We start from the raw sequence: 5,942 nt of genomic DNA, 5'->3' as shown, positions 1-5,942 counted from the left end.
CCCCACCTAAGCCCTTTTTTGCCTACTCCCACTCCCGTCTGTGTCACGTTCGCACAAGGATCTGCGCCCTCTATTCACCCCCTCCCTCTGCCTCACGGCACTTACATCCATAGCCAGAATTTTTTTTGATGTCCGTCTCCCACTTTAGACTCTAAATTCTTTTTGGGCAGGGAACACGTCTATCCACGAATACCAACTCTCTTGCCTTGTACTTTTAGTACGCTGCTTTGCCCGGAAATCCCGTTAAGAAGAGCCTCGTCTTTGCATATTAAGAGGTCGTCCCTGCTTCGGAGGTGCCTCTTCTTGAGGTAGGAGCTATTTTGAGAAGATTATTAAAATGTGGTGGCCCCCGTCTTCTGGATTCACCACCTGGTCTGGGATAAGATCGGAGCTGTCTTTACTGTTCAGAGTTGCCGAGAAGCCTGAGCGGGGATGCATAATAGCTTCAAATATGTGTGGAAGGTAATAATGATAATAACTGTGGCATTTGTTAAGCGCTTGTTAGTGTGAGGCACTGAAGGTGCGAGGGACAGGCCATCCCTCCGGCCGTGGTGACGATAATGATGGTGACATTTTATTTTTCAGTGTTACGTGTTTAGCGTTTACTACGTGCCAGGCGCTGTACTAAGCGCTGCGGTAGATCCAAACTAATCGGGTTGGACACAGTCCCCGTCCCACATGGGACGCACGGTCTTAATCCCCGTTTTACAGATGTGGCCACTGAGACATAGAGAAGAGAAGCGACTTGCCCAAGGTTTTCCTCCAAATTAGATCGTGTGGGCCACCGACTGTGTCCAACCTGATGGACTGGTATTCATTCATTCATTCAATAGTATTTATTGAGCGCTTACTATGTGCAGAGCACTGTACGGAGCGCTTGGAATGGACAGTGCGGCAACAGATAGAGACAATCCCTGCCCAGTGACGGGTTCACAGTCTAATCGGGGGAGACGGACGGACAAAAACGAGACAACATAATCAACGAGAAATAGAATCAAGGGGATGTGCACCTCATTAACAAAATAAATAGAGCAATAAAAATATATCCAAAGGAGCACAGTGCTGAGGGGAGGAGAAGGAGCTGAGGGAAAGGGGGCTTAGCTGAGGGGAGACGGACAAAAACAAGACAACATAATCACGAGAAATAGAATTAAAGGGATGGTCACCTCATTAACAAAATAAATAAGGTCATAAAAATGTACCCAAATGAGCAGAGTGCTGAGGGGAGGGGAATGGAGAGGGGGAGGAGCAGAGGGAAAGGGGGCTTAGCTGAGGGGAGGTGAAGGGGGGAAGCGTGAAAAACAGTGCTTGACACATTGGGAGCGCTTAGCTAATACCATGGACAAAATGGCACTCGTTCATTCATTCATTCATTGTCATATTTATTGAGCGCTTACTGTGGGCAGAGCACTGCACTAAACAGTTGGGAAAGCACAGTATGACAATTCCCCGCTCACAAAGAGTTTACAGTGTAGAGCAGTCTGCAGTCTACCTCGATACAAATCAATAAAATGAGAGTTAGGTACATAAGTGGTGTGGGGCTGGGAGGTGGGGAAGAGCAAAGGGAGCGAGTCGGGGCGATGCGGAAGGGAGTGGGAGATGAGGTAAAGTAGGGCTCAGTCTGGGAAGGCCTCCTGGAGGAGACGGGCCCTCAACAAGACCCCAAAGGCTGGGGGGGAGAGTAGTCGTCTGTTGGATCTGAGGAGGGAGGCAGAGCCGGATTTGGAACTCAGGTCCTTCTGACTTGCAGGCCCGTGCTCTATCCACGATGCTTCTCTTTCTAAGTTCTTCCTGGGTGCCGAGCCCTCTACTAAGCCCTGGGCACAAGAGAATCAGAAGGGACACAGTCCCTGAACCAGATGGGATTCGTATTTTTAAGTAGGCGGGAAATCGAGTATTCAACCCCCATCTTCAGATGAATAAACAGAGACCCAGAGAAGTGATGGGATTTGCCTAAGGTGACCTGGAAGGCAAGCAGTGGAGCTGGGGTTAGAACCCAGGTCTATTAAAACCCAAGAGAAACAGCACGGTATAGTGGATAGAACTTAGACCTGGGAGTCAGAAGGTCATGGGTTCTAATCCCAGCTCTGCCAGTTGGCTGCTGTGTGACCTTGGTCAAGTCACTTCCAGTCTCTGGTTACCTCATCTGTAAAAACGGGGATCGAGCCCGACGTGGGACAGGGACTGTGTCCAACTCGATTTGCTTCTATCCATCCCAGCGCTTAGTAGAGTGCCAGGAACATAGTAAAGCGCTTAACATGTGCTCATTTGTATATATTATTACCCTATTTATTTAGTTAATGAGGTGAACATCCCCTTGATTCTATTTATCTTGATAATGTCTTGTTTTTGTTTCGCTTTGCTGTCTCCCCTGTTTAGACTGTGAGCCCGTCTCTGGGCGGGGATGGTCTCTGTTGCCTAATTGTCCATTCCAAACGCTTAGTCCAGTGCTCTGCACATCGTAAGCGCTCAATAAATACTATTGAAGGAATGAATGAATGAATGAATGAATGAACAAATACTGCAATTATTACCGCTGCTATTATTCCTGACTCCCAGGCCTGTGCTCTTTCCCTTCGATCCACGCTGCTCCTCGTGGGGAGGTGATAATAATAAAAACGATGATGGTATTTGTTAAGCGCTTACTATGTGCCAGGCACTAGGCTGAGCGCTGGATTGTTGCTGAGCTGAGGTCCCGGGGGTTCGGGGAACGGTGGGGTGGTGGGCGGTGGGCTGGAAGCGCCTTGCCTTTTTAAGAAAAGACACTTCTCTGCCCAGCCAACGCTCGCCGGCTTAGGCCCCTTCCTCCCTCCCTTTCCTGCCTTCAGATCTCCGCTTGCCTGGCTTGGAGCCGGCGACCAAGGGAGGCCTCGAGAGCACACGCACATGATGATGACGATGGGGAGGAGGGCCGGGAGAGAAGGAGAGGGAGTAATAATCATAATGGTGGCATTTGTTAAGCGCTTACCATGTGCAAAGCACTGTTCTAAGCGCTGAGGAGGGATACAAGGTCATCAGGTTGTCCCACGTGGGGCTCACGGTCTGAATCGCCGTTTTCCAGATGAGGGAACTGAGGTCCAGAGAAGTGAAGTGACTTGCCCACAGTCACCCAGCTGATAAGTGGCGGAGCCGGGATTAGAACCCGTGACCTCTGATTCCCAAGCCCGGGCTCTTTCTGCAGAGCCCCGCTGCTTCTCTAATGCCCGCAAATAAGCCCAGCCACGCAACCGTGGGTCTGTATACACACATGCACGTAAAAAGAAATCACATCTCTCATCTAGAGAAGCGGCGTGGCTCAGTGGAAAGAGCCCGGGATTGGGAGTCGGAGGTCATGGGTTCAAATCCCGGTTCAGCCGCTTGTCAGCCGTGTGACTTTGGGCGAGTCACTTCACTTCTCTGGGCCTCAGTGACCTCATCTGTAAAATGGGGATGAAGACGGTGAGCCCGACGTGGGGCGACCTGATCACCTTGTATCCTCCCTAGCGCTTAGAACAGGGCTTTGCACATAGTGAGCGCTTAACAAATGCCATAAAAATAATAATCTCTCCCAACAGGGCTGGCTTGACTAAGCCCTCATTTTCCCTATTCCCTCTCCCTTCCGGGATTCCCTTGCACTTGAATCTGTCCCCCTAAAGCACTTGATAGTCACCCCACCCTCAGCCCCACAGCACTTACGTCCGTATCTGTCATTGATTTCATTCATTCATTCAATCGTATTTATTGAGCGCTTACTATGTGCAGAGCACTGTACTAAACGCTTGGAATGGACAGTTCGGCAACAGATCGAGACCATCCCTGCCCAACGACGGGCTCGCAGTATTTGAACGTCTGCCTCTCCCTCTGGATTGTGAACAACCGGAGGGAGGGAACATGTCTACCAACTCTGATGTATTACACTCTCCCAAGTGCTTAGTGCAGTGCTCTGCACACAATAAGAGCTCAGTAAAGTCGACTGATTGATCGACAGTACGTATCTGTTTTTATTTGATTTTATTTATAATGTTGGTATTTGTTAAGCGCTTACTACGTGCAGAGCGCTGTTCTAAGCGCTGGGGGAGATACAGGGTCATCGGGTTGTCCCCCGTGAGGCTCACAGTTAATCCCCATTTTACAGATGAGGTCACTGAGGCCCAGAGAAGCGAAGTGACTCGCCCACAGTCCCACAGCTGACAAGTGGCAGAGCCGGGAGTCGAACCCATGACCTCTGACTCCGAAGCCCAAGCTCTTTCCACTGAGCCCTCGCATCGTATCTGTATTTATTCACTCATATTAATGTCTGTCTCCTCCTGCCTAGACCGTGAGCCCGTTGTCGGGCAGCGATTGTCTCTGTTGCTGAATTGAGCTTTCCAAGCGCTTAGTACAGTGCCCTGCATGCAGTAAGCGCTCAATAAATTCGACTGAATGAATGGACGGATGGGGGGCAGGGAATGTGTCTATTTATTGTTCTAGTGTACACTCCCAAGAGCTTAGTACAGTGCTCCGCACACAGTAAGAGCTCAATAAATACGAGTGACAGGCTGACCGACTAGTTCAGTGGTACGTACACAGTAAAGTGCTCAATAATTACCACGGATGGATTGATGTGAATCATGTTTCTAAGCAAACGCGCATTCGTACGCTCCGTCTGGGATTCTTTCCTGTTCCACCCCGTCGCAAGTAGAGGTGCCCTTGTGAAGCAGCGTGGCTCGGCGGAAAGAGCCCGGCCTTGGGGGGCAGAGGTCATGGGTTCAAATCCCGGCTCTGCCGCTTGTCGGCTGTGTGACCGTGCGCAAGTCACTTCACTTCTCTGTGCCTCGCTTACCTCCATCTGGAAAATGGGGATGAAGACCGTGAGTCCCACGCGGGACAATCTCATTCCCCTGTATCTCCCCCAGAGCTCAGAACAGTGCTCTGCACATAGTAAGCGCTTAACAGATACGAAGATTATTGTGATTATTAGGATCCCTGACCTCATCACTGATCCTCAAAGCCTGGCTTCCGGGAGCTGAAATCCCCGGCCTGACTGACCTGAGGCTCCTTGCCTCCTTAGTCCCCTGGGAGCCTCCCACATTCGACAGCGTGAGCCCGGCAGTGGGCAGCGATGGTCTCTAACTGTTGCCCAATTGTCCATTCCAAGCGCTCGGTCCAGTGCTCTGCACCTAGTGAGCGCTCAATGAATGCTACTGAATGAATGAACGGATGAACACGGGGGTGGGAGGAGACCGACCGTGGTTTCTCAGTTCCGGGCACCCACCCCCCTCAAGCCCCCCACTTGAGTCCAGGAGGTCCCTGGGGTGGTTTGAGTGGATCCTTTCGGCACCAGACGGGACAGCTGGAAAGCCCCAAATTCCGGGACTTTCCCAGCTAAACCGGGCAGCTGGTCCCCCTCGGCCCTGCCCGTGGGGTCACTCCGGAGTGCGGACCGGAAAAAACCTTCCCCCCGGGCCTCGGGCCACCCACCGGCTCCTCCATCCCAAACTCCTCGGGGTCCACGGTGAGACCCGAGAAATTTCTCCCCCCTAAACCACAGGAGTAATAATAATAATAATAATAATGTTGGTATGTGTTAAGCGCTTACTATGTGCCGAGCACTGTTCTAAGCGCTGGGGGAGATACAAGGGTTGTCCCACGTAGGGCTCACGGACTTCATCCCCATTTTACAGATGAGGGAACTGAGGCACAGAGAAGTTAAGTGACTTGCCCAAGGCCGCACAGCTGACAAGTGGCTGGAGCCGGGATTAGAACCCATGACTTCTGACTCCCAAGCCCGGGCTCTTTCCACTGAGCCACGGAGTAGGTACTACTAGGAGGGTCGTGACGGTAGTGATGAGCGCATCGACTAGCCACTCGCTTTAAGTCCACGTACGGAGCCTCGCCTAGCGAGTACTCCACGGGCCTGGGACTCAGAAGGAGTTGGGTTCTAATCCTGCCTCCTCCACTTGCCTGCCGGGTGACTTTGGACA

This window comes from Ornithorhynchus anatinus, chromosome 12 (assembly GCF_004115215.2).
Source record: "Ornithorhynchus anatinus isolate Pmale09 chromosome 12, mOrnAna1.pri.v4, whole genome shotgun sequence".
Lineage (NCBI taxonomy): Eukaryota > Metazoa > Chordata > Mammalia > Monotremata > Ornithorhynchidae > Ornithorhynchus > Ornithorhynchus anatinus.
This window is presented reverse-complemented; position numbering follows the sequence as displayed.